This window comes from Neovison vison, chromosome 11, assembly GCF_020171115.1.
Source record: "Neovison vison isolate M4711 chromosome 11, ASM_NN_V1, whole genome shotgun sequence".
In the NCBI taxonomy this organism is placed as follows: Eukaryota; Metazoa; Chordata; class Mammalia; order Carnivora; family Mustelidae; genus Neogale; species Neogale vison.
In genome coordinates, this window is record NC_058101.1 from 106,757,370 (window position 1) to 106,785,232 (window position 27,863).

Here is a 27,863-nt window from a genome sequence, read left to right on the forward strand (position 1 = left end):
GGTCTCTCTGGATCTGCCACTTGTGGGGTCCCTGCTCAAAGAGCTGTGGCTCACCTGTGCCTTGGATCATGGCTTAAGGTAACCCTGAGCTGAGAGTCCCCACCTCAGTTCCATCTCTGTGCTCCGATACCTGTCAGCTCTGTCACACTCAGACACCCCCAGTTTTTCTGTGACCCCGTGGGTCCTGAGACCACACTGTCTCTGCAAGGGCTCCAACCCCACTTAGTCCCTGGAGCAATGTCCCTCAGTGGGGCAGACTTCTAAAAGTTCTGATTTTGTGCTCCATGGCTCCACCTCTTGCTAGCAGCTGGCCCCTCGCCCCGCAGTCTGTCTTCTTGTTGCTTCAAATTCACTTCTCTGTATGTCCTACCTTCCCAAAAGTGGTTGATTTTCTGTTCCTATAACTGCTGCTCTTCTTCTCTTCTATGTCCTATAAAGTTTGTAGGTGTTCAGAATGGTTTGATAACTGTCTAGCTGAATTCCTGGGACCTAATGATATTTCAGTCTGCTATTCCTCTGTCATCTTGTTTCCTCCAGTCAGGATTTTTTTTAAAAGCTATAAGGATTCTTCTCAATCACATGATGTTCAACAAAGAAAAAAGGGATTTATATTCATTATGATATTGAAGACTTACAATTATGAAAGAATAAAATCATAAGTAACTTTATGTGCTTTTAAAGTCCTAGGCCATGTCTTTACACGTAATGCTTAGCAGAGAAATGAGGTTAGAACATCCCGCAAGGTGGGCTGAACTAAAATAAAGAAAGACATAGCTGGAAAGCAGAGATTATTGCTAAAACAACAAGAGAAATATCTTATGTCTTAGGTGATCACTGGCCAAAGTCCCAAGTAGACTATGATCAGTAAAGTGAAAAGAGGGAGTTATCCCATTAAAAAGGATATGGAAGTTGATGGAGTAAATTCTGAAAACTGGTTAGCAGAATTCCCACATACAGACTCAGCTGGCATTATTAGATCAGTTGCTTGAGCCTGTCTAATACCTCTGTAACTTCTATGGATAGATTAATGGTAGAGCTGGAATTAGAGCATGGATTCATGGACACCCAGTTAAGACCTCCTTCCACTGCTTCATGCTGCAGTGCCTACATTTGGTATTTTTGTGTTTTGTTTTGTTTTTTTTTCAATCCCCCCTGCCATCTTTATTGAGTATGAGTGAGAAAAAATTGTATAGATGTAAGGTGTATGACTTGATGTTTTGATATACAAATACATTGTGAAATAATAGAATCAAAATCATTAACATACACATCATTTCACATAGTGAAATGGGGAGATGTTGGTCAAGGGGTACAAAGCTTCATTTATGCAAGATGAATAAGCTCTGGATAGCTAATTACAGCAATGTAGATATGGTTAATGATACTGTATTGTATAGTTGAAATTTCCTGAGAGAGTAGATCTTATGTGTCCTAACCACAAAAAAAGGTTGGTTTTAATGTTCTGCATATATGTGTGTATATATGCATATGTGTGTGTATATGTGTGTATGTGTGTGTGTGTATGTTGGTATTAAATATGTATGTTACTATTAAGATTATTAAAATACAAACTCACTTGAAAGCATTACTAATTTTTAAGTTGCATTTTGTATTTTTTTTCAATAAAGGGAGCAATTCTGTGGAATATTTGAAATTTGGAGATGTTAAAAATAGTCCTCCTTGAACAGTGTGTAGATTCCTCAAGAAAATAAAAATAGAGCTTCCCTATGACCCTGCAATTGCAATCCTGGGTATTTACCCCAAACACACAGATGTCGTGAAAAGAAGGGCCATCTGTACCCCAATGTTTATAGCAGCAATGGCCACAGTCGCCAAACTATGGAAAGAACCAAGATGCCCTTCAACGGACGAATGGATAAGGAAGATGTGGTCCATATACACTGTGGAGTATTATGCCTCCATCAGAAAGGATGAATACCCAACTTTTGTAGCAAGATGGACGGGACTGGAAGAGATTATGCTGAGTGAAATCAGTCAAGCAGAGAGAGTCAATTATCATATGGGTTCACTTATTTGTGGAGCATAACAAATAGCATGGAGGACAAGGGGTGTTAGAGAGGAGAAGGGAGTTGGGGTAAATTGGAAGGGGAGGTGAACCACGAGAGACTATGGACTCTGAAAAACAATCTGAGGGGTTTGAAGTGGTGGGGGGGTGGGAGGTTGGGGTACCAGGTGATGGGTATTATAGAGGGCACGGATTGCATGGAGCACTGGGTGTGGTGAAAAAATAATGAATACTGTTTTCCTGAAAATAAATAAATTGAAAAAAAATAGTTCTCCTTGAGTAATAAAGGTCAAACTATTTTCTTTATGTCTGTTCGGCTCAAAAATGAAGAGCCATACAATGTATATATTTTTTAATTGAAGTATAGTTGAAAAAACCAGTGTTATATTAATTTCAGGTATGAAACATAGTGATGTGACAAGTCTACATTATGCTATGTTCACCCCAAGTGTAGCTACCATCTGCCACCAAACAACACTATTATAATACCATTGACTATATTACCTAATGCCGTATCTTCCATCCCCTTGACTTATTCACTCCATCATTGGAAGTGTGTACTTCCCACTCCCCTTCATCCATTTTGCACATCCCCTAAACCCCTCCCATCTGGTAATCATCAGTTTGTTCTCTGTATTTATGGGTTTGTTTCTTCTTTTATTTTGTATGTTTGTTCATTTATTTTGTTTTCTAAAACATGTAAGTGAAATCATATGATATTTGTCTTTCTCTATCTGACTTATTTCACTTAGAATTGTACTTCCTAGCTCTATCCAGTTTGTTGCAATGGCAAGATCTCATTCTTTTCTTATGGCTGAATATATGTGTACACACACACACACACACACACACCCCACATCTTTTTTTTCCATTCATCTGTTGATGAACACAGGTTGCTTCCATATCTTGGCTATTATAAATAGTGCTGCAATATACATAGGGGTATATATGTCTTCAAATTAGGTGCTTTTGATTTTGGGGGTAAATAGTAGTAGAATTACAGAATCATATGGTATTTCTGTTTTTAATTTTTTTCAGGAACCTCTATACTATTTACCAAAAAAGCTGTAATAATCAAAATAGTATGGTACTGGCACAAACATCGACACAAATATCAATAGAACAGAACAGAGAACCCAGAAAAAAACCCATACTTATATGGTTGATTAAATCTGTAACAAGGCAAGAATATACAACGAATGGTAATGGTACTTGACAGCTTCAAGCAAAAGCATGAAACTAGACCACTGGCTTGCACTACACACAAAAATAAAATAGATTAAAGACTTAAATGTGAGATCTGACACCATAAAACTCTTAGAAGAAAACATAGGCAGTAGTTTCTTTGACATCAGCCTTAGCGACATCTCTCTGGATTTGTCACCTCAGGCAGGGGGAATAGAAGCAAAATTTAACTATTGGAACTATGCCAAAGTAAAAAACTTTTGCACAATGAAGGAAACCATCTTCAAAACAGAAAGACAACCTAGTAAATTGGAGAAGATATTTGCAAATAATATATCTGATAAGAGGTTAATATCCAAAATATATAAAGAAACTTTACAACTCAGGATCAAAAACCACATAATCTAATTAAAAAAACCTAAATAGTCATTTTTCCAGAGAATCAGATAGATAGCCAATGGATGCTTCAAAAAATGCTCTCAACACTAATCATCAGGGAAATGCAAATCAAAACCACAATGAGAGATCACCTCACACCTGCCAGAATGGCTAGAATAAAAAAGATAAGAAATAACAAGTGATGAGGATGTGGAGAAAAAGGAAGTCTCATGCACTGTTAGTGGGAATGTAAATTGGTGCAACAACTGTGGAAACAGTATGAAGGTAGAACCATATAATATTCAGCATGGAATGATGTTACAGATATACAAACTTCTTCTCCTACTGAATTTAAATGATTATACTGGGGAATATGAATTTTTGGTGACTCCAGAAAAACTTATTTCTAGCAACAAGAGAAGAGCTAAATAGGCAATACCTATTTCTTCTATTTTTAGTTTATACCATAGTTTTCTGGAGAATATGCTAAGTCTAAAAAATACACCCATTAGAAAAAATATGATCTCATATATAAAATCATTTGTTGATATGGCCTAACATTCACTTTCAGATTTCTCCTCCAGAGGAGCTCATTCTAAAAGGTGGGGTGGGGGAGGGGTATGTGGAGGATACTTGAAGTGAGAGATCTGTCACCTGACTTTCTTAGCTCAAGTCCCTGATTCCTATGTCTTTTGGGATTATTTTTTTCCAAAATAATTTTCATGAGTTGCCCTAGTTTAGGAACTTGCTTTTTTAAAACTGTCCTATATCTCTGCAGAATCTAAGATATTTGAAAGAGACAAAGACAAAAGCATCTGGATCTTGATATGACAAAGGATGGAAATAGGAGGGTCTGGGATTTCCTTCCACCAATAAACCTACTACCACTCTGGGTGATGTCAACAACCACAAAGAAGTCATTAAGCACTGTGGCTCTCACACCCACCCGTCTTTCCCTCTTTGCTACATACTTTCATGTCATCACTGATAACTAGAATGGTACCTCCAAAGTCTCAAGGCAAACCAATACTGTTTATACCATCTTCTATTTTCATGCTTATTATAGAATCCCAACTGCTATAACTCTTTGTGTTGATTCCTCTTATTCATTGACCTACCATTTTTTGTCTGTCCATCTCATTCTCTTCTGTGGCTTGATGTACTATCTACTTGCTGATGACCCCCAAATTTCTGCTTTAGTCTATGTGGGTGACTGCTATGGGGCACACTCTTAAAATTCTTAGATGCCCCCCCACCTTTTTCAGATAAGGGAGTCTATTAGACACTAGTTTAGCAGTATCCTTTAGCAAAGGGTTCACAGCCACTCACACAATTTTACATTTATCCATAGGCCTCATTTGGTTGAGAAATTTTTTACCAGCTGGAAAACAGGGATGAGAGGTGATTTACTTTCCAACCCAACAAGTGTCAGGTTGTGTCTGTTTTTTTCTAATTGCTACTTGCAAACTCATCAGTCCCTTTGAGCCTGTGTATCTCTTACTGTGTTTTGTCATAAACATACTAAAAGGAATAGCCTGGCACATTCAACATTCTGTCTCTAGATATCTTTTGCCAGATCCACAAGTTTATCAGGTATATTCTCTATCTTCAAGTTTATTACAAGCAATATTTATGCTAATTGTACTAGAATTACACAGAACAGGTTCCCTTTTTTCAGCCTCCAGTAGCATTTTGCTCTCCGATCTTCCAGCCTCCTGTGATTATCTTGTGGTTAGCTCTCTATTAATGACCCATTACCTGGTCTTAAAGTCAATGCCATCTTTTTAAAGTTGTGTTATAGATGTAATCTACCTGTAGGTATTAGTTTTGGTCTCAGTTGGCTATTTATGTAGCATAAAAAAAACCTGAAGACATATGGCTTGAGTGACAATTTATTATTGCTGAGGATTCCTGGATTGACCTGGAGTTTCTCTCTTTGTTCTCAGTGGTTGAGTGTGCTGGCAGCCAGCCTGGGATTGGAAGGTAGATGATAGCTTCTTTCACATGTCTGGGAATTGGTACAACTGCCTATCAGCTGGGCCACTCTCTTCATGTGATCTCATATCATTCAGTAGGCTATCTTGGGTTGCCTTAGATAGTGGTGGGAACATTTCAAGAAGATGAAGCCTGAAGGTGTCAGGTCTCTCAAGACCTGGGCTCCAGAACTCACACATCTTTACTTCTACTATATTCTCTTAGCCAAGAAGTCACAAGGCCAATTCATATTCAAGATACATAAAGAAATAAACTCCTCCCAAGATGGAAGGAGCTGTAAAAACTTTGTGGCTACATTTAACCTACCATATTCCATAATGAAAAATATAATAAAGTTGGTAAGTTAAGAATAATGAATAATTTCAGTCAGTGGAGCTCTTTGGCTTTGGAAAAGAATTACAGCATTGACTAAATTTAAATTATCACTCTGCCCCTTCCTTCTTATATGACTTTAGGCAAACAACTTGACAGTTTAAGTGCAGTTTTGTTATTTTATCATATAGAGATGATAGTATATACTTCTTTAAAATAATGTATGAAGTATTTTTAATACATCGGGCAGTTAATACCATTACTGGAGCAATTGTTGAGAGAATGAAGTACAAAAATCAATTCTCAGAGGGAAAGACTTTATTATAAAGGTGGGAATGAACTATCCAAAAAGAAAAGAAAGAGTAGGCAGGATTCAGAGAGACTGGAGAGGGGCAGGTAGGGCAGGACCATATAAGAGTGATAATAGTTAAAATCTATTGAGCAGTAATTTTTGGCCAATTGCCTTATATAAAGCATATCACTTCATCTTCACTGTTATACTGAGATAGTTATTATTATTTCCATTTTTATTAAACAAACTGGTTCTCAGAGAGTTTTCTCAAGCACATAAAGGTACACTTTAAATAAAGATAAAGATAGCCTATTTTAAGAAACAGGCTAAAATGGGCTTACAATCCTTGTGTATCTCACTCTTTAAAAAGGAAATAACCATTCTATTATGCTATGCTGGAGGTGGGAGTGTCTGACAAGATAATTGATGACAAATCCAATTAGAATGAGTTATGAGAAGAGTGAAAGCTGAGATAGAAAATTGAATAATAATCTTGAGAAAGAAGAACAAAGCCAAAGGTATCACAATCTCAGATTTCAAGATATAGTACAAAGCTATAATACTCAAGGCAGAATGGTACTGACACAAACATAGACAGAGATCAATGAAATGAAATAGAGAGCCCAGAAACAAACCTATACTTACATGGTTGATTAATCTATGATAAAGAAAGCAAGAATATACAGTGAGGAAAACACTGTCTCTTCAACACATGGTGCTGGGAAAATAGGACAGTTCAAGCAAAAGAATAAAACTAGACCTCTGGCTTATACCACACACAAAAATAAAATAAAGACCTAATGTGAGACCTGACACCATAAAATTCTTAGAAGAAAACATAGTAATTTCATTGACTGATAAGAATTTCTAGTTCTGTCTCATTAGGCAAGGAGAAAAAAATAAACTATTGGGGCTATACCAAAATTTAAAAAACAAAAAACAAAAAACCTTTTGCACAGTGAAGGAAATCATCAACAAAATGAAAAGTCAACCTACTGAATGGAAGAAGATATTTGCAAACAATGTATCAGATAAGGTGTTAATACTCTAAAATATATAAATAACTTACGTCATTCAACACCAAACAAAGAATCTGATTTAAAAATACGCCAAGGATAGGGGCGCCTGGGTGGCTTAGTGGGTTAAGCCTCTGCCTTTGGCTCGGGTCAGGGTCCTAGGATCAAGCCCCGTGTTGGGCTCTCTGCTTCTCTCTCTCTCTGCCTGCCTCTCTGCCTCCTTGTGGTCTCTCTGTCAAATAAATGGATAAAATTAAAAAAAAAAAAAATATACCAAGGACCTGAATAGGCATTTTTCCAAAGAAGACATGCAGATATGCAACAGACATGTGAAAAGATGCATAACTTCACTAATCATCAGGAAATGCAAATCAAAACCACAATGAATTATCACCTTTTGTCAGAATGGTTGAAATCAGAAGAATAAGAAATAACAACTATTGGTGAGGATGTGGAGAACAAGGAACCCTCATGCACTGCTAGTGGGAATGTAAATTGATTGTCAAATCACTATATTATGCACCTGAAACTAATGTGTATGAACTATACTTCAATTGAAAAAAAAAAAAAGGAAGTAAAATACAGTTTGGGACCAGACTATCAAGATGAGCTTTCATCCGTAATGACAACCCTCAGAGTCTCCTCAGATAAAGACTATATGTTTTCCCTCAATTCTGTTTAGTTCAACAAATGTTTATTGAGTACTCCCCATGCACCAGGCACTCTATAAGGTTCCTTCATTTAAGTTTTATAATGTGATAGGGCAGAAGGACACAGCTACATATATGGGTTAAAGTTGAGATTCTTGGAGTCACAAAGATATGCAATAGTCTGAGAAATTCTGAGTTCCAGAGCTAAGGTATTGGAGGTAGAGATGAAGAGTGGGGAATCAGAGTGAGAAAGTCTTGGGAGATCATAGGTAATTAGGTATTTGGTGAGGGAGAAAAGATATTCAAGAATGAAATTGGGATGTTTTTAGCTTGGGGTGTCTAAATTTGTGGTGTTGTCCTCTAAAACAATAAAACCATAGGAAATAATAGACTGAGAGCATGTTTGGGGTTTCGGTTTATTTCTGGACAATGTCAAATATATGTACAGACTTATCCAGGTGAAGAAATATGGCAAACAATTCCAAAGTGAGATCTAGTCTGCATATACACCTTGCAAGTTATCAGTCTGCACATGACAGTCAAACCCAGGCCTTCCAAAGCTTTGATTTAAACACCCACACTAGTCACACAACTTCTTTGTCTTGTATAAGGGAGATATGAGAAAGTTGTGGAGATTCAGTGGTGGTTTTCTCCCTATTGTTTCAGGCAGAGCCCAAGTACCATATTTCACTAAATTATTCCTGCTTTTGGCACCTAAATTTTAGGTTACATAATTCCCACATTCAACTATCATACACTTAAGTTTATAGTTTTGTCAATGGCAATAAATTGAAAAGAGGATCTTGGATATTTTCTAATTTAGGACCAACTGCTTTTTAAATAGTTAACCAGCATGATGTGAATATTGATTATGGAAAAGATAAAGCAAAATTTACATTGGTTTTATGCTTGTCATTATGATACACCCTTTCTGACATTATTTAATCCTCTTCCTAAGTCTTTCAAGGTAGGTATTATTGCCACCACTTAATAAATAAGGAAACTGAGGTTAAGGGAAATTACTTAACTTTCTAAAAATCACAATATGTGGGCAAGATACTTAATAATATTAGCAAAACAACTTAGAACTCTTCAGGTTTTTTTTTTTTTAAGATTTTATTTATTTGTCAGAGAGACAGAGTGAGAGGGGAGAGAGAGCACAAGTAGGGAGAGTGGCAAAGGCAGAGGAGGCAGAGAGATAAGCAGGCTCCCCACTGAGCATGATCCCAGGATCCTAGGATCATGACCTGAGCTGAAGGCAGCTGCTTAATGGACTGAGCCACCCAGGTGTCCCTCTTCAGGTTTTTTAAAAATAAGTTTCAATGCTTCATAGAGGAAAATTTACCATGTAGCTTAATACTTCTTTCCCTTAATTGAAATACCACTTCCCATCAACTCTTCCTTTGCTTCCTTCTTCCCTTCCTGTCTGTTTGCAGTGTTGCCTTTTATAGTGGATTTAAAATTCTTCAAGTTTTTCAATGTCTGTAGTACATTTCGATTCTGCTTCACTGTACAACTTCGTTCTTTTACTCACTAGAAATTTTGCTGGAGGCCTCACAGAGATAGCACAGTTCCCTAATTGAGTCATCAAGCCGTCTGTGACTTTGACACCTCAGATCCTATGGCCCATCTCTTTAAGTGCATTCTTGTTTAATTGATGACTTCCTCTGTCCCTTGTCATTTCACTACACCCAGATAAAAAGTAATCTCAGCTGCATCAATCCACCAGCACACTTTTTCTTTTCCTAAACAATAGCTGTTTCTGAGTCCTACTAGAGAGAATTACATAATTCTGCACATTGATTCCATTACAATTTCAGTTTCCAACAGAAGACAATACTTGAGGCTCCTCAGAAAAATCTTCTGTGTGCCCACGTTTATCTCTTTCATTCCCCTCAAACTGTGTTTTCCATTTACTCTTTGCATCTTCTATCCTTTTACTTTAACCTTCAGTCTCACCAGATAATCTCAATTCCTAACTCACAAACAAAACAGTGATGTCCTATAATCCCTACTTCCTACTCCATTTATCTTGCCCACAACCTACCTACATCATCACCCATCCTTTAGACCACTTCCCTCGTATGGTACCAGGTGTGGTTCACTCCTGTATATGGCTAACCCTCAACTGCGCATGGGATGGCATTCCCATCTCCACAACTCACATCTCTAGATTTCTCTCTCACATTGCTTCAAAATCCTACTTTCTGAAGAAGTGGTCTAGGCTTCTGCTTACCACTTTCTAACTCCCCAGTGACTCTTCAAACCATTACAATCTAGTTTTTATCTTCACCACATCAAACTAAAGTGTCTTCGTGGTGTATTCTTATTTCTTGAAACAATTAGATTTGGTATGGCTTACTCCACTAGTTTCAGTTACAATATAGTTAATCTTTTTCCCTCTAAAAATAGCTAACTCCAATATTGCACGTTGTAAAGAAAAAAAAGTCTAAAAATCAGGGACAAAATTATAAAGCCCAGGCAATCAAAATATTTCCATCTGAGTCTTAGAGAACCAAATAGCTTTTGTTTCTCTTTAGACAAGGAATACACTGTTCTACTTGACTTGTAGCCTCATAGGAGCAACAAGAAATATTTACTAGAGATTTTTTTCCCCGCCTTTGGCTAGCTAAATACATATTAAGGCCTATGTGATTAACTGTGATAATGCTGAGTAACAGATTTAAATTTGAAATGATTTTGGGGGGCTTCTAGACAGAATTTCTGTCATTTATTTTGTCTTCCAGGGTCAGAACACTTTTTCCAATTGTGTTATTCTGTAGTATGCATAAAAAGAGAGTCTGTAATTTCTCCTGGGAGTTTTCCTCGGTAGCCTGTGTTTGCCTCTTCTGAGAGGCTTCTGAGTATTTCTTTCAGGGAAACATAATCCATTGGAGGTTGCCAATTATAAACATCTGAAAATCTTGAATAGTTATCTGGAATACACAGGGCAAGTTAGTGTGTGACAGGTGGAAGTAAGCTTGATGTCCACATAAAAAGTAGTAATATAGTGGGACACAGACTGTGTTGGGATTAATAATATCATCTAATGCAAAAAGTCAGTCAATTTCTGTGCCTCAAGATGGGCAGATTCCTTGAGTACACTTAAAGGGTTTCTGAAAACAATTTATTGTATCTCTCGAGAGAATAAACTGATTACAGGAATGGCTCTAAATTAGCTTTCATTCCTGATGAACAAGATTTTACTAATAGGATGGTAATAGCCTTATCAGAAACATTTGTTGACATGAAGTCAAAGTCTAATTTTTCTTGGACTGGAGTTTGTGATATATGAAGTAAATGTAAGTACCAAGAGGGACCTATGAAAGTGAATCTACTTCTGAAGTGTTTAAAGAGCGGTTATTAAATTTCATCAGTAGTCAGTTAAATCAGAGCAGTAACTATAGTATGAGAAAAAGACACCATCTGTGAGTCTTGTTTTTTCTTAATTGGCAGAAGAAAAGAATCAAAAGTAATAGGATGCAGATGACAATTATATTGAGAACTTTTATTTAGTAAATAGAGAATGACAAAAACAACAATAGGCAAGATCAGTGGTAAAAGGAAGAAGTGCTGAAAAATCAGAAATTATTCCGTTGTTTTGAGCAGAAGTTGTCTACTTTTGTAGTCAGTAGTTTGTCATGTTGGGCAGAGGTTGTCCCCCTTTTATAGTCAGCAGGTTCAGAATGCCTAAAAATCACCAATTTAGGGTCTCCTGTTGGAATGGAAGCCCAGTGGTCTACAGGAATTTTGTATATGTTTTAATTTGGGAAACATGAACCTAAGGATCAATACCTTAGAATTTTATTACTGTACCAATTGTTTCAGGTTTAAGGTGAGTTTTTTTTCCTGATGCCTTTTTCAGAAGTTCAGATTTTCAGGTTTCAGATCATGCAAAGTCTGCTTAGGTAGGCATTTTAGAAATACATTTTTACTTCTAGGTAATAAAACTAGAGTTCTCTCAATTTGAGTCTCCTGCAATAGAGCTTCTGATAGAGTAGAATCTAGGATTAGAAGTAATTCTCAAATGTATTAGGCAGGCCTCTTATTAATTCAAAAGGAGATTACTTGTAGATACTAGAGATGATTGATCTTACTGTTCTCAAGACAGTTGACAACAGTTTAGCCTTGGTGGTTTGAGGTTCCCAAGAGTTTTGTTAATTGTAGCATTGGAACTCCCTCAATTCTCTTTATCTTTTCTGAAGTTTGGGATGATAAGGTTTGTGGAGATTCTGAGTAATTATTATCTATAAAGTTCTTAAATAATGGTGCCAATAAAGTATGTGTTCCTGTTACTGGAGAGAGAAGTTGGAATTCCCCAAGTCAAAATATAAAATCACACACTTTTTTTCTACCGCTAAAACCATAACTATTAAATTAAGGCTTCAAACTACCCAAAGAATGAATAACAATAGTTAGAACTTACTTAAAGTGCATTTGGAGATATTCAGAAGGGTCCAAAAGTTTATGTTCCTGTCAATGTCATACCTTTATGGGCCCACCAAGCCATTCTTTTTCTATGGATTTCTGTGGTAGTCAGAATATCCCAATAGCCCAAGCATTTCAAAGTCATGGACTAACACAAAATCAAATATATCCTATCAGTATAAATATTTAGCCTTTTACCTTTATTTTTTTTTTTCCAGAAGGGAGGTCTGAGCAAATGCAATGAATTTAGCCATCTAAATTGATGTAACTGTGAAGAACTTAAATCTTAAGGAAAATTCATCTCTGATAAAATAACCTACTTAAAAATTTTTATTTTTTTTAAGAATGAAACATTGACAAACATAAGTAAATCAAAGAATTATCCAAGAGTATTTCTATCTAAGAAGTCTGTGCAAGGTATGGATTGTTTCCTGAGATAAGTTAAATGATCATGGGATTCTCCTTCCAGCAAAGGAAAGAAGTAGCTCGCTTTAGAACACTGCAGAGATGAACAGTTACACATGAATTGGACAATGACACAGTTTCATAGTTTGACAACTGACCAAAAGTGCTCAGGCTATTTTGTCAATAGAAGAGCTTATATAGTATGGGAAACCATTAAGCTTACTTGGCATTTTAAAACTAATGTCAGCTGAGGTTTTCATAATTTTTCTATTATTGGATCACTCTTAGTCAAGGGGCTATGTCTTGGTTATTGAATCTAGAGAAAGACTTTAATAAGCAATAGGCCTGTGATGATTTACATGTCATTGAATCATACCCCAATACTTATTCAGACTTGAAATGAACAACAAAGAGAGAGGGAGAGAATGAGAAAAGAAAAAAAGTTTTATAAATACAGAATCCTCGAAGCAAATTGTGTTGGTGATTATTATGTACCCTATCTATGAGCTGAAACAGGAATATGGTGTCTTTTTATTTGAAAAATATTCAATCATTAAAATATCATTTATGTTCACATATTTACTAAAAAGACAAACTTTCCTTAAATTTTCAGTGTTTTTTTTTTAAATATAGATTAAGTTTGGTAGACAAAAGCTTTCAAAACAGTTTTGAATTAATTAAAATTTACAGGATTTTTAGACAAACCGAATTATTCTTATAGTCCTTTATTTTGTAGGGTGAAGGAGGAAACCTTGTGCTACCAAATGACCATTTTGGAAAACTGCAAATCGTAGAGTTATAAAAGACATCTTAGAAACTTTTTTTTAACATTTTAATCTTAATTTTTTTATCACATATTTCAAAATATTTTACTTAACAGTCATTATGAATTTTTACTTCCTAGGGATTTGTTGGTTTTTAATTATTAAGGCAAATCAAAGACAGTAAGCAGTAGTCAGCAAGGGCTTGGGGGAGAATCAGTATTAGCTCCTGAGGCAACTGCCTCTGAAGTATTAACTTTGAGTCAGAGAAGAGCTGATGGAGAGAGAAGGCCATTCCCCCAACAAGCCAGGAATTATAGAGGAAGATGGAGATTACAGATCTCAGTCTCAGCCCACATTTTCCCAAGGGTCTTCAACACAGATCTCAAGGTCCCACTTCTTTCCACCAGTGTCCCTATTTAGGATGAGAGATCTGGGGAGACTGAGTGTTTAATTTCAGGCTGCAACTCTGCAGTTACACTTTCAGATATGCAACCTCAGAAGAGGAGGAAAACACTCAAAACTGCCATGGAGCCTTCTAATCCTGTGTTCTTAATTATATGCTTCTGACTCTTATTTCTGTTTATGCTATCTGAGGCCCAAAGAGAAAAATGGGTAATTCCACCTTATATTATGCTATCAAGCATGACAATGTGAAGAAGGGTGATTCTACCACATGTCATGGATTACCCAAGTAAGTCCCTTTTATCTAGCAAGAAGGTTATCCCTGAGCTCCTTCAAATGCAAACCACCATTTATAGTATGAATTATCATATCAGTCAAGTTCCCAGCAGGAAACAGTTGGCATACTCGTGGTAGAATAACTCAAGGAGTGTTTATTTACTAAAGGAGTATTTACAAAGATATTGCAAGATATAGTGGAACTATAAGGCATAGTGCAGGATCCTGGGGTTAGTAAGAGCCCTTATCATCCCTCAGCCTGAAAGAATGAGAAGAGGGAATAGTTACCACAACCTGGAAGGAGTATGTTGGGAGAAAGCACCTGCAGCAGTCAAGGGACACAGACTTCTTGAAGTAACCTTGAAAGAAGGGAGGCAAGGGAATAATTCTAATCTCACTCTTCTCCCTACCTCTGGTCTGTTGGTACTCTTCATTGGCCAGTACCTACTAGAAGCTAGCGGACAAGGAGGACCACCAATGCAGTCCATCCTGCGTCAGAAAAAAAGGAAGGGGAGATAAGGATAAGGTCTGGAGAGGAAAATAGATGAAGTCTGGTCACTTGTATTACTGATATTTCCCTCTTCTATTTCACCTCCGCTGGCTACTAGAATCACTGTTGGGGGCTTCCATGAAATCCTATACTTCCAGATTTCCTGAAAGGGCCTTTTCTGACTTTGCTTTTGCAGCTCTTCCAACAGTTATCTAACTCAAATTCTTTATCTTAATTTTCTTTCCACTAACTATATCTTGAGTGGCTTCTGCTTTCCCAGCCAAACCAATCTCATCCAAGAACATTACCTCCCTTAAAATGGGGTCCATAGCCAAAAAGTAAGTAATAAGAGAGAAACAAATCCAGCCTCTTTCTCCAATTCCTCTGGTCAGAAAGTTAATGAGAACTGAACAGAGAGATTTTTTTTTCTTTTGTTTCCTTGGAGACCCATGATATTGAATGAAAGGTTCACAAGAAGTTTGAAATGTTATTTTTAGTCATACTTAAGAGCATAGCATTTTAAGAGCAATATATTCAGATGTGTGTATATAACACTAACACAGATAGAATAAAGCTTGTTCAGGCAAAATTCCTATAAAAGAGTGTTACTTTTTAGCTCTTCCTCTCTCTGGGCACCAAAATCTAGACTGCAGCAAGTATGTGGAAACTAACCAGAATGGATCTTCCAAACCTGGAGAAGTTTGTTAATTCAAGGCAGATGAAAGTAAGGACTGAAAGCAAATAAACACACACTTTAGAATAAGAACCATCTGTGGGACACTTTGCAGTTAACTTGTTGTAAATCCAGATAATGAAGGACAAAACTTTTATATTATTTTTGGGGGAAACTTTGGAAACCTTTAATCCTATCTCTAGTTCAGTCCAGGCTATTCCTCCTCCTAAATCTGGTGACTCTTTTTTGTTTGCCACTCATGTCTTTTCTCTTACTGGCCCATACTTCAGTATTGTTTCCTGATATAAAGGCTTTTGCTTTTGGATACTGCACATGTACTTGCTAAAATTTTATTTTAACTACAGTCCTTATTAGTGATTCACTGTGGCAAATAAGAACAGCCCCAAACTCTAGAGCGCTTGTATGTACAACCTTACATTAAGCATGCTACATGCATTATCCAGCTTAACTCTCATAGGACCTTTATGAGTTCATTTGTTGTCTTTTTATTATTTCCAACATATAGCAAAGGAAATGGAGGCTTAGGTTCCTGCCTAAATCCACAAGTTGGAATGTGAATGCAAGTCTGACTGACCTTAAAGGCATTGTTCTTAACCTTTACATTGTGCCCCTTCTTCCAAGCAAACCTGCAGCCTATACTAGGAAATGCCTTTTCTCTTCATTTCTACCATGGTGTTGTGCTTTTATGTCTCTCTCTACCATGAACTGGTAATTCTATTTCTTGTGTCTTTTCTCCTGTATTATTCTATCTGTACTACTGTGAGGGAAAGGATTATTTTCTACCAGTTTTTTTAGGGAGAAGAATTAACTGATTGGGACAACAGTTAGGAGACATTTGGATGCACTACTACTTCCTGTGTAGCACTGTGAAACTTCCCTGGAGATAGATCTTTTTCATATCCTTTTTTGTGGGGATCATGAGTTGAGTTTTTATCATCCTGCAGCACCTTTTCTTCCATAATCTAGAGCCATATTTTATTTGCATGGGCCCTTTGAATTCACAGTTAGCAATGATAACTATCATAGCCTACAGCTTACATGTCTTAAAGCTTGATGTTCCCACTTTACCTTACTCATTTCTAGAAACCGATCCTATCCTCATCATTTGCTTTCTAGGAAGGGAACACCTCACATTTATCTTTTGTTTTCCCTTTATTTACCACAATGGGTAATTATGGACTAAAATAAAAATAAAGAAAATCCAGGGCACCTGGGTGGGTCAGTGGGTTAAAGCCTCTGCCTTTGGCTTTGGTCATGATCCTGGGGTCCTGGGATAGAGCCCCATATTGGGATCTCTGCTCAGCAGGGAGCCTGCTTCCTCCTCTCTCTCTGCCTGCCTCTGCCTGCTTGTGATCTCTGTCAAATAAATAAATAAAATCTTTTTTAAAAAATCAAAATATGAACACATACTCTATTTCAGCAACTAAAAATGTTTTCTGTTCTTTGATCCAAAGATCTTTAAAGTGTTTATAAAAGACAACTAACTAAGCTTTACTACAGTCTTATATATCTTACTAGCTACTCTAAAGCACTTCTTGCAAGTTTTGGAACATTCAAGGAGAGCTTTTAATCCTACTGAAAGCCAAAGAAAAATAGGCTGTACTGTCATGCCGCTTATTGGCAGAAGTGAAAAGTAAATATACTCTAAAGCGTACCTGAAATCTGTTTCAGTGATTATCTGAAGCTTTCTTCAGATAAGATTAAGAGATGGGGCCTTCCTTTCTAGCCAACAGAAGGTCACAGAATGCCACTCTGCCATCTGCCTCTTTTGCTTTTGTTTAGCAAGTTTAAAAAAGATGTTGTATGTAAAAGAGTTTGACCAAGATCTCCTATAACTGATTCACTTATCAGGATGATGGAATCACCCTGGGTTGATAAAATTTCAGTCCTTCGTTTGGGTTTAATTCATTCGGTCTTGGTAGAAAGATTTGATGTATCCTGTTTGGGGAAGGGTTTTTGCAGAAATCTTTTCTTGGGTCTTTGTCTATGCTGTTCCACGTGTTGGTGAAGTCATAGATGGAAGTGTCTTACTTGGAGGTGAACAACTTTCTTATGCAAGTAGGGAGAATAAAATAAAGACCGCTTTTGGGCACGTTTCTCAGGTTTCTTATCTTATTCCATTGAAAGTTCAGATTTCTGTACTACATTTTTAAACACAATGGCCTTAATTTCACACTTATTTAACAACTAGTGCAGGAACTCTAAATAAATTACGGAGAGGACATAAGTCCTTGCACTCAGGGAACTGCTACATATACACTCATATTCTTTTCCAAACTAATCTAAAATGAAACTTTTCCAGCAATAAATAAATTGTACTAGTAATGAGTTGAATAGCTTTATGGGTTATTGGTCATTTTCTTGGTAATATCTCTGATCATTTCAAATACCCACACATAAAATGAGTTTTCAAAATGGGAAATAGCACTGAACATTAGGGGTAATGGGTTCAGAAATTGAAAACTAGATTTATATAAGAAAAAAAAAATACTCCAAGTGGTTTCAGCCTCCACATTTAATAAAAGGATGTTCTTGAAGAAATTACCACAATATTAAGAATTACTAATCAGTTATGCAAATACTTGTTCCCAAAGGTGATTGATATCTAGTACAAGTGCTTAATTCAGGTATGTAACTGACAAATTGAAGCTAATAGGAAATACCAAATTTAAAAAGTTAAACTGGTATAACCCAGACGGCCTACCCAAAGAAAAAAAACAAAACTTTGTTAATGATAGATAAGAAGTGTCAAATAATTTCTTTGAAAGGTGAACCTAGGAAAATCTCATTATCTTTTTGTAATATTTTTTTGAGAAAATGCCATTGGGTTGGAGGTATGAGTTGTATCTTGATGATCAGCACTATACAGCCTTTACACCAGCTAAATAGATAATCAAAATTCTCTTATATTTGATCATATATTTTTTTACTTTCACTTGAATATGAATATGGATTTAACTTCTAAGAATTCACAAATGGTAAAATAATTCATATATTAGTATTTCAGAGTTCTTGCTAATTTGAATCTGAGCTTAGATGGTTTATCTATATACTACTTACATAAAGAGAATTTTATTAAGTAAATTAAAATCATAAATGAGATTATAGGGGAATGCACAATATCCTAAATTCATTATCTTTAAGTGCTTTCTAATTATACTCACAAAGTGCTCAGCATTTTACGTATATTATCTCATTTAATTCTCATAATGTATGAGGAATACCCAACTCCTGGTATTCCCATTTCATAGATAAAGAAACCAAGATATAAAAGGTCTAACTTTCACCAAACCATACAGTCAGTAGATAATAGGGATGGAATTTGGAGAGCAGTAGACTCTAGCCCCTAAGTTGCACTAAATTCCTTTTCAGTTAACTCTGAAAAGCAAGCTAGCATTAATGGTGTGAAAATGTGGCTGGAAGAGGGACTAGAAATAGGGACCATTTGATTGCTTCCCTCTTTACTCACATAGTATCACAGCCTTGTATGAACTGTTAGAGCATCTGCCCAACCTGGTCTCAGAATGAAGACATGATCTTCCAGTAAAAACAGTCATTCGTTTATTAAACACCTGCTGTGTGCCAAGCATGGCTCTCAGTGTTTGGGATAGATTGATGAACAAAACAGATAAAGGTACATATCTGGCAAGGGGATACAGATAATAAACTATTAAAACAATAAATAAGTAGATTGCGTAGCAATTTGAAAGCTGCTAATTGTCAGAGGAGAAAAGGTGTGATGAAGGGGATAGGGGAGTTTGTGTAGTAGGGGGAGCTGTACTTTCAATAAGGTGATGACGTTAGGTTTTTTTAAGCTTGTATTTGATAAAATGTTTAGAGGAAATAATAGAGTTATCATACAGAGATAACTAGCAAGAGGAACAGTAGTGCAAGGGCATTGCTGTTAGATCTTGCCTGCCTGTTTCAGGAACAAGGAATTGAGTATGATGTGGGTAGAGGGGTGGGTGGGACAAAGGAGAGCAGGAAAAGGACAAAGATGGCGATGGTGAGCTAGCAGGCTTCCCAGGCCTTATAGGCTAAGCCATGGATTTTGGCTTATTTTCTCAGCAAAACGAGGAGATATTAAAGAATTTTGAACAAAGAAGTGACCTGATTTTTTAAAAAGATTGCTGTAGGTGCCTCGTTGAAAAAAGCAAGGGAAGAAGCAGAGGAACATTTGCAGAAATCCAGGGGAGAGATGACGGCTGCTGGGACCACGTGGTAGCAGTGACAGTAGTGAGAAGTGGCTGGCTCTGCATTAATTTTTAAGGTACATTCAGAGGATTTCAAAATAAACGTAAATTGGGAAAGAGAAAATTGAGTCCAAAGGAAGTAAACAAGCAGCCTTAAAAGGGAAGGAAATGCTAGCATATTCTACAACATGGATGAACCTTACACTAAATAAAATCAGGCAGCCATAAAAAGACATTATTATACTGTTTGTATAATTGATTCCAATTATATGAGGCACCTACAGTAGTCAAATACGCAAAGACAGAAACTGGAATGGTGGTTGCCGTGGCTGGGAGTGGGGGAGATTCTTTGCACAAAAGTGTGAATGTACTTAATACCACTGACCTTTACACTTAGAAGTGATTAAGATGATAGGTTTTATGATATGCACATATTACAATAATTAAAATTTCTTAAGGGTTTTTTTTTTCTTTTTTTTTTTAGAGAAAGCAAACTCTAAGTCAAAGATGACACAATGTATTTTGGCCTGAGAAAATGAAAGAATGGTTTTGCCAGCCTTAGATAAAACCTAGCCCAGGCATTAGTACTTGTTCCTTCCAAAAAATTCTCAGAAAAATAAGACCACAGTTCTCCAAGAAATGATGGTTCTCCATCAAAGTTGTAGTATTGGTACCTAAAGTCTCCTTTAAGGAGAGTTTTATAATATTCTCTCTAGGAGTTCCTCCTTAGTGCTCCTGCTCATACCATGCTTTGTTGTCTTCTATGTGCAAACAGTGAATAAGTGCATGCTTTTAATTTAACCATTCTAGTTTAATAGCAGCAATAATCATGCAGTTATTCATTTCTACAAATGCCTAACAGAAGTCACTATGTTTTACTTCTGTATTTTAATTGCTTATGAACATGATGGGCCATTACCTTATATTCTAAACAATGGCTTATCATGCCCTTTTGCTTACACTGTGTCTTCACTTCTGCCCATTATAGTGACTCTTGACAACTTTTATAAAAATCTCCCCTTAACATGATTACTTCCAAGAACCAAACATTTTTTCAAGTAGTTAGCATCTTGGTATTGCTTTCTCCCTTTGTCCATGTTTTTATCCAGAGACATGCAGCATTGATATCATACTTGAATCCCACTATTGCTTTCCTGTGTGAATCACCGTGGCTTCAGCTGTGTGTGTGTGTGTGTGCATGTGTGTGTATGTGAGCTCCCCTGGGGAAACTCTATCTGCTTCTTTGGGACCATCTTTTTTGGATAAAGTTCCTGGGGAAGTTGCTGGGGAGCAGTGGAGGTGGGTGTTGCTCTGACCCCCAGTAGTCAAAAATGTCAACAAAGACCATTCATTTCAATTAGTAATATTACTTTCAGTGTTTCTGTATGAGATTTTTCTGAATTCTTTAGAACAACATCATCAATTAAAGTGACAGCTGTATTCTGTCTTGGAATGACTCACACACCCTAGATTCCTACCTTTTTCTAGAGTGCCTTCTTATATTGCTGCAGAGTCTAGAAAACCGGAATCATTATTGCTCAGACTCCTATGGGTCAGGGTTCTAAAAGCAAATTAGGTTCTGTCAATTATATGTAATCAAGTAGATTTAGAAGGCAGAAATGCACACAAAGCCAGATTTTGTTATCTCTCTAGTATTTTAAGAAAAGGCAGTTTCAGTGGTGGCATTTTTTTCTTTATTTTGGCTTCCTGATCCCTGAATCACAGCTATGAGATATGTTTTGGAACTCAGTATTGCAGGAATAGCTGGAGAGGTTGTAGAAGAGTTACCGTGGCCTGTCGATTCTGAGATACTCCTCAAGGATCATCCTAAGAGCTCATTGTTCCTGCTGTGCCAACAACCCTCTAATGATTTGTAAGTACAGAACTCACTGTATTAAACCCCTGCCTTCCTAAAATATAGTGTTTCTGTTTCCAGAAATGAACGCTGAGTCATGCATACTCACATATGTGCAAAGAGATGTGTTCAAGGTTGTTCAATGTAGTGTTGTTAGTAATGGCAAAAAACTGAATATCAATATGTAGAGACTGTTTAAATAGAATATCAATATGTAGAGACTGTTTATATAGACATCACTGCCACTGTACAGAGAATGAGGGAGATTTTTAGGTATTAGTATGGCATAATCTCTGAGTTATGTATTTTAAATGAAAGAAGCAAAGTGTAGTGCAGAATATACAGTATGTTACCATTTGTGAATATTGATATAGAGAAAGATACATATGTGGAAGAATTTATAGGTGTATAAGAAATAAATCACTTTGCTTCTGGACAAAAAAAAAAAAAATCTAGGTGGCTAGACAGAGACAGGATATAGACTTTTTCCTGTGGGTTTCCTTCTACCTTTTGAAGTTTGAATCATGTTATTATAATTAAGTGCATGACACCTACATTTACCCTTTATCTCTTATTATCCTGACTTGTGACTATCTTTTCTCTGATGTGTCCTGGTCAATTCATGTCTTTTCTTACTATTCCTTTCCCATCTCCCTCCTGGAGTTTTTACTAATTTACTAGGTCAAAGGGTAGGGAAGACTTAAGGAGAAATAACTCAATAGAATAACAGCTGAAGAATTTTGAGGAAGAAATAAAGCTCTAGCTCCTGGGAGTTTGTGGAAAGAACTGAAAAAGAAAAGCTGAATGCTTAGTGAAAGTTGCTTCACTGAATCTAATTAGAATGCAGAAAGAGATCCTGGGAGAAAAAATTGGGTGATGATTGTTTTATTGCTTGGAAAACTGAACCTAGTCTGGGACCTTAACAACCATTGCTGATTCTGTTTCCAGTTCTTATTTTGTGGACAAGTACACTGACTCACACTATACTTATTTTCCCTATAGAGATGGCAATTTGTTTTCTTTATTTCACAGGGGTTTTTAAGTTAGTTGGCTGGACTTTCACAAAGTGCTAATATGATATGTAAGAGTTTTAAATTTAAAAAATAGTATGAAATAACTATGTTCATAGTTCTTCATGAACTGTGAAGTTCAGTGTTTCATACAGCTGTTGTGTCCTCCAAGCAATGATCCATGCTATTAAAAATGGGAATCAATAGAGGCACAAGATAATTTATAAAACATTCTATTTACATGCTCAGTTGAAACCAGATAAGAACATATATAATACTGGAATCAATGGTGATTGTAGCTAAAAAAATCACTTAGAGAATCAGAATGTCAGTGTTGTACAGTGCACACAAAAACCAAATATATGTATCCATAATAAGAGTGACCAATACTATGGGCCATTAGATTCAATCTCCTAATTTTAATACAGTCATGTTGGTAACAACAACAATAATCTAGCTAATGTTATTATATGCTATACTATTATATGCTAGTAGAAATACTTGTTTATTTATTTTATCTTTCCCAAATCCCATGCAATACATGATACCATCTATACATGTGGGGACACTGAGATTTAGAGAAACTAAATTAATTGCTTAGTGTTGCACAAGTAATTAGTAAATGGCAGCCCAGATTTTGCTGGATGTCCAAGTTCAAAATCTTAAGAAGTTCTTTATTCTATTCATGTCTGTATAGCAGCTGTATTTGTTTGGCTTTTATTTATATGACTTCTTCCCTGTGCTAGACTGACAATGTTATAGTGGATTAAGAGATGCCCTTACATTCTTCAGGCCATCCTATAGGGAATCAATGGAGAGAATCCATTTCAACAGAGATTTTCTTCTGAGAATGTTTGCACCCCTACCCTTGGATATGTGAAAAACCAGATTACATAAAAATCTTTCATAAATATACTATTTTTGGCTTTGGAACTTAGATCATCAGTCATCACAGATCATAAATCATTGGAAGGGCAAAAGGACTGTACAAAATAGAAACATGTCTGCTACCCTTTTCATGAGCCATTTGCAAGAACAGACACCTACTTAGACTATTGTTTGGAGGAGAAAGATATAATCTAGGGCTTGCATCTTAGGCAAGTGTGTATCAAGTGGGAAGTTCCTGGGCTTCTGGATATTTTGCATTTTTAACTGAGATTGAAAGAATACAGATATTTTCTTCCATTTCCTTTCATGGATGGTGTCTTAACCTATTTAAAATACAGTTTACATATAGGGTGTATTCACTGCCTTTTAAGATTCTGGAAACTCCCATATGTGACAACTGAACAACTTGCCTAAGGGAATTACCAACTTCCTCCCTTAGCCCCCACACATAGACATACACAGCCCACAGAGCTTTTAGAAATTAGCCGTATTAAAATTTATTCTGACTAGTACTTACTTTTACTAGTAGCTAACCCAGAACCCATCAGAAAATGTAGCAACTTTCATCAGAAAGACTTGCTAGTAAGTAAAGTCTCAAAGGAGATGGTATCTCAAAGGGCATTTACCCTATGATTGGCATCTTTATTTCTTGCAGTTCTCCAGAATTAACAAGTAGGAAAAAGCAACAGGAGCTGTATCCAGGAAAATAGTGCCTAGAGGCTTCAAGTTCCCGGCATTTGGTTGGCATGCTTGATGAGTGTGTCTGGAGGACAGAATTCTGTGTGTTCATGTTCCTTAATAGGAAATTGATACATCCTAATTCTTGCTTCCATTTGAGGATTGCTTTGATAATCAACAGAAAATATGTGAATAAAGAGAAATTGACTACTGATTACTTGTCTTCTCAGAGCTCAGATGAGCAGAGCCATGTGCCCTTGCACATGAGGAAAGAAAATATCTGCTCCATAAGATTCCATTTCTTCCTTAAGCCCCCCCAAAATTAAGGAACACTAATTCATTTCCACTACTGTCTTGTTATATTCAAATGATTTTGTGTTTGGAGAAAACTCACAGTATTTACTATGAATAGACTTTTTTGGTTTTTTGCTGATCAGTTCTACAAAAAGGTATAAGAAACTAGAATGGTAGAAAATAGTGAAATTGGTAAATGTGTCACTCCCAGTATATAGCTAAATTGATCTTATCAATGTCAATTATAGTACCTTCTTCCTTTCTAGAAAACATGATAAGATATTCCTAGAAATCAGAAGAGACACTTAAGTGATAAATCTGTGGGAGCAACTAAATTCATGTCTATGATATAACTAAAATATTTTAAAAATGAAACATACAACAAAGTCTTTAGTGGTTGTTAATATGCCCAAAACCTTTTTTTCTGAAAAATCTAGCTTTATTAAATTAAAAACATTAGTACTGATTCTATGTTTTCTCTTGGGCTAAGCATCTACGCTCATTTTATGAGGAAAAACTGACAAATAGATGGGAAGGAAATTAATAGTCTGTCAAGCACTTTGTATAGTGTTAAGTATAATACCGCTGAAAAACATTAGGTCTTGCTCAGGTTTAAGATTCAGGAGAAGTGATGAAATGCTTAGGTAGGAGTAAAAAGTGGGATTCAGCTGTGAAAAAAAAAAAAAAAAAAAGGTAATAGTCCTTAAGTTTTGAATGAATATTTTAATCTCTTTGAGCCTCAATTTCCTAACCTGGGAAATGGGCATGATAATACCTATTTCAAAGATTTATTAGGAGGATTAAATGTGATTAGATAATAGACTCTCCCTCTATCCTGGAGCCACTTACTTTGTCATCTCTTTTTTTTCATCATGACTATCCTGTGTTCTTCCGTCTGGTCATTACACACGAGACTGGAACAATGGTGACTGACCCTGTCAGACCAGAACTGATACTGTATTTGCTCCAAGTTCAGACTTTAATTAAACTATATTTTGAAAACTCAACTCACTTCGTACCCTATACGTCACCCTATCTGCAGAGAATGCTGATATTCCACCAATGTCAGCTATGTAAAATTGCTTGCCTCCACTGTTCTGTATCTTGGGCAGCAGTGAGAATTGTTTTATAAACCACTGAGGGTTTTAGCAGGAAGAGAAAAACTTCTGGATAAATTACCAAAAAAAGTACTCTTTCAGTACTTGGCGATATTCTGCTTTTCCTTTCTGGATTACATTTCCGAAGTCCCTATCATTTTACTCCTGCAATATTCTCTAGTCTTGCTCCCTCCCCCCAGCTAGCCCCAGAAATCCTACAAAGCCAATGGAAGTATGACTACCAACTTCAATATTTTTGGCATGTTGATGGATCCACCCACAATGTTTGCTTTACTTCGAAAATAATTTTTACCTTCTCCTAGGTGTTTGCTGAAGACATTTCTGCCCCAAATCTTTGAGTCAGTGGCTGTATGTAGGCAGTTTAATCTGCCGTATGAACTCAGACACATTAATTGACACTTTTTGGTACATGACTTATCATGTCGTGTCAATTTATGTGACTACTCCTTTGTTAGTGTGTAGATTAAAGGGAGTGCTCGGTGTGTCAACTATAATATTGGATGATTTTATTTTCACTTTCACTTCTTTTCTCTCTTTTCTACACTCCGTTTTATCTATGGTGAATGACCAATTCCATTGTTTACAGCAAAATAATAATGTAAAATATTGTAAAATAACAATGTAAAATAATGTAAAATTTTGTAAAATAATAATGTAAAATAAAGTGAAACATTGCTCCTCAAGGTCTCACCCCCAGTTTTCTTTTTGCTTTAGCTGTTGCTGCTTTTTAAAAATGATAATACAAATTGGTTTTTTGTTTTTATTTTGGCTTATTTTACTTAGGAAAAGCAAAGATTAATACTGGGAGAGGCAGGTCCTTTGAAAAATGGCAATGATTATTAATCAAGGTTGTTTACCTTAAGTAAAAGAATTGTGAAGTTTATTATTAAATCAGAGTGGGGGTGAGAAATCATAAGGCATAAATCATCATTGAATCTATGAAATAGAAAAATTAACTAAAAGAAATTTGTAAGTTTTTCAAGGAAACTGTTCAAAGAGGCAGATGTTTTTATTCCATTCTCTTCATCCTGATTCTTGAAAAATAATAGAATAAAAATTGGAAGTTTAGCAAGTAACTCCCTTTACTTTCAATCTATATTTAGCAAACCATCCTTCCTAGTTATTATATGACTTCCTAAATTCATGTGCATATTCAAATCCCCAAATCAGCACACAACACAGAGGCAGTTCTCAATAAATGTTTGTCAACAGGAAAAAGGAATAAGGGAGGATATAAAAGATGTCCTCATCTGTTATGTGGGAATCTTAAGTAAAGGAATGAGAAAAACTCAGTGGAATTCCTTATTACTATAGCTGACTGAAAGGAGAGGATACAGAGTGACGTGCAGATTAAACAAATTTTTAAAAGATATTTTGAGGGGGTAAGCATTGGCTCTTAAGTGCTTGTATCAAGAAGCATTTATTTCCCACCTACTGTTTTTAAAGCATTGTGAAAAGAAACTCAGAAGAACTGGCTGCTCTATACCAAGCAAAATCTGATAGGGATAGAAAAGTACATATAACAATCAAATATAAAATTCAACAAAACCAAAAACCTATATGAAATATTTCTATTTAAATATAAAAGACATAGAAGGAAGAAATTGATAAGCCTGGGATTAAGGAAGAATTCTGGAATTATGACAGTTAGCTTGTACTATACTGAATATTTTTCCCAAAAGAAATAGAGGATTTATGGAGAAGAGCATTGTTAAAGTACAATTAAAAAAAAAAAAAAAGTAAGCTCAAGATTTTCAGGCAGCTATGAAATAAACATGTCAAAAATTTTATTCAGTTTCATCAATTAGTGAGAGAACCAATAAAATATTATGACCAGGCCAAAGAGCATTTGAGGAACTGCTTACATGTGCAATTAAATATAGAACTGTTAGGTTAAATAGCTATATTAGAAACAAAACTGGTTTATTTCTTACAGAGCAGTGAGCCATATCTTTCGGGGTTGTTTCTTCTACAGGAAAGAAATTATTTGCATCTCTACCAAAGAAAAATCTACAGGTTAACCTCAGCCCCAGAGAGCTGTTAAAAAAAAAAAAAAAAAAATCCAACCTCCAAAAAATCCAGCTGGCACTGCCCTCAAAGCGCCTTCAGAAATCTCTTTTGCCTGTTTTCAAGTGTTAAGGAAATTTTCTAGTAACATTAATGCATTTTTGTTTAGCACCCTCGTAATCTATTTATTGTATTCAGTGTGTATTTTTTCAGGGTTTCTTCTAATCTTAGCTTGTTTATTTGGAAGGGGGTAAAAAACACAGAATGAGGCAATTATAGAAGCTCCAATTCCCTTGTTTTCTACACCTCAAAATATAACTTCCACTTGAGTGAAATAGTTACGTGCCCCAAACCCACATACCCATACAGAGTAGAGAGTATAAATCAAAAAGTTTCAAAAACAATCTCCTCTTCTGTTCTGCACTCCAGTGGCTCTTAGTAACATGTGCCTAAATACTAGTTGAGTAAATGTAGTATCCAGGGAGTGACTATATCAATCAGCCTTCC

At 36.0% G+C, this 27,863-nt stretch overlaps 1 long non-coding RNA gene across 1 annotated transcript in view; it reads left to right on the top strand.

The window, feature by feature from the left end:
* The window catches only part of LOC122889337, a 61,989-nt gene extending 37,982 nt beyond the window's left edge, over window positions 1–24,007 (top strand). The window contains exons 3-4 of the long non-coding RNA XR_006380886.1: window positions 21,257–21,379; window positions 23,915–24,007. This is a non-coding gene — a long non-coding RNA (uncharacterized LOC122889337). The remainder of the gene's footprint in view (window positions 1–21,256; window positions 21,380–23,914) is intronic.
* Window positions 24,008–27,863: the final 3,856 nt, after the last annotated feature.